This window comes from Oncorhynchus keta, unplaced genomic scaffold, assembly GCF_023373465.1.
Source record: "Oncorhynchus keta strain PuntledgeMale-10-30-2019 unplaced genomic scaffold, Oket_V2 Un_scaffold_29839_pilon_pilon, whole genome shotgun sequence".
NCBI classification, from domain to species: domain Eukaryota; kingdom Metazoa; phylum Chordata; class Actinopteri; order Salmoniformes; family Salmonidae; genus Oncorhynchus; species Oncorhynchus keta.
The window spans coordinates 262,501-263,961 of record NW_026290908.1 but is presented as its reverse complement, the minus strand read 5'-3'; the positions used below and the strand labels follow the sequence as shown (position 1 = coordinate 263,961).

General features: G+C 46.5%; 1 protein-coding gene across 2 annotated transcripts in view; it reads left to right on the top strand.

Moving 5' to 3' along the window:
• The first annotated feature begins 449 nt into the window (after window positions 1-449).
• The window catches only part of fmnl2b (formin-like 2b), a 25,554-nt gene continuing 24,542 nt past the window's right edge, over window positions 450-1,461 (top strand). Inside the window, exon 1 of one of the 2 annotated variants that reach the window (XM_052515604.1) lies at window positions 450-1,461. This exon is cut by the window's right edge and continues 646 nt beyond it. The gene's annotated coding sequence lies outside the window, so the exon portion shown is untranslated. The other variant, XM_052515605.1, reaches the window with a different exon arrangement.

The following is a 1,461-nucleotide window of genomic DNA, read 5'->3' as shown; positions in this document are numbered from 1 at the left end:
GTGTGTTAGCAGTGAGAGCCAATCGAATGCTTTTAAATGTGTAGGGAGGGGCTCACACTTCTGAGAGAAAAGTGGAGATTTGGGATGCAGAGAGAGGCGTGTGAGCTGTGAGAGCCAACCAGAGGCAACCCTCCCTCCACAGTGCAGAGCGCTGCATCACGACACCACCTCCTACTGCATGGCTTTATGGCCAATGCAGCCTTTATGAGACTTTCATCATCATTTTGCTCTTTCCAAATACTCACCCAGCTAACAGGGTGGCCATTCATGGCAGCCACCCTGTGGCTCATGCATGGTATTGCACTTTCATTGCTAAACAAAAATCAATTTCTCACTGACAAAATCAGGTAGATGTAATATACGTATTGTCCACAAGAGGTCATGCGCACACCGTGATGGTGAATGCCCCCATCTGTTCAGATATCAGTCAGAAACGGGGACAAAGGCGGCTTAGCAGGCGTGGATTCAGGATGATCTGACACTACAGGCCCTGAATACATGTTTCTGCTGACTTTTTCACTTGCAAACTCCTGACTATAAGAGAAAAGGGCCCGAGATGTTGGGGATTTGTAGCCTACTGACCACATCGTTTGTAATTAAAAGGAAGGCCTATATTTTTTATGTATTGTATCTATGTATTTTCAATTTCATTATGAATAAAACTGTTTTGATACTTGTGGGTCTAGTAGGTCGTACTATAAGGTCTTGCTATACGCATATCTTGCATATCCATGCATCTGACCCCAAAATAACTCAATACCAAAGCCACTAACGTCGTATAAGGCCTAATTATGAATTAATCCACTAATTTAATTTGTCTATGAAAGCCAGTATTTAAGTAGGCTAAACATGTGTAGTGGCAATAGTAGGCTTAGACTGCCTGTAAAAATAACAGCCTAAACCAGAAAGGTAGAATATGGGTGAGAAATCAGCAGGCCCATTATAGGCCAATAGGACAGGCCTATTCATAGAAATGGACCTAATAAAGGAGGGGTCAGAAGTCTGGACAATGAGCATCTGTGAGATAGATAGCTCGTCGTTAAACGATTAAGACTCTAACTACCAGGATGCATCAGAACAAAACAAAGCCTCTCCCCTCTGCTCTGGGTAGAGATTGCCCAAAATATGATAGTATCAGTTTATCCTCCCCAAATCATAACCTCAATTATTACTGGGTCACGCGTAAAACTGACTCTAGATCAGTGTCTAGGGGTAGACGTTATCCGAGTCCCCCTCCCCTCGCGTCTCGCTCACGGCTGTGGGCTGTGCGCTGCAGGGGGGCGGGAGGCGAGGAGAGCGAAGCGGCAGAAGGCTCATTGTGTGTCGGTTAGAAAGTGGGGGTCGTTGCGGGGGGGAGAAAGCGTGCGTGGAGGCTGAACTCTCGCTTTTGTCGCCTGTGGAGGAGGGGGCGGATTAAGTAGCCTGCTCGCTCAAACACACACCAGGGACGCCCGGTTCGTT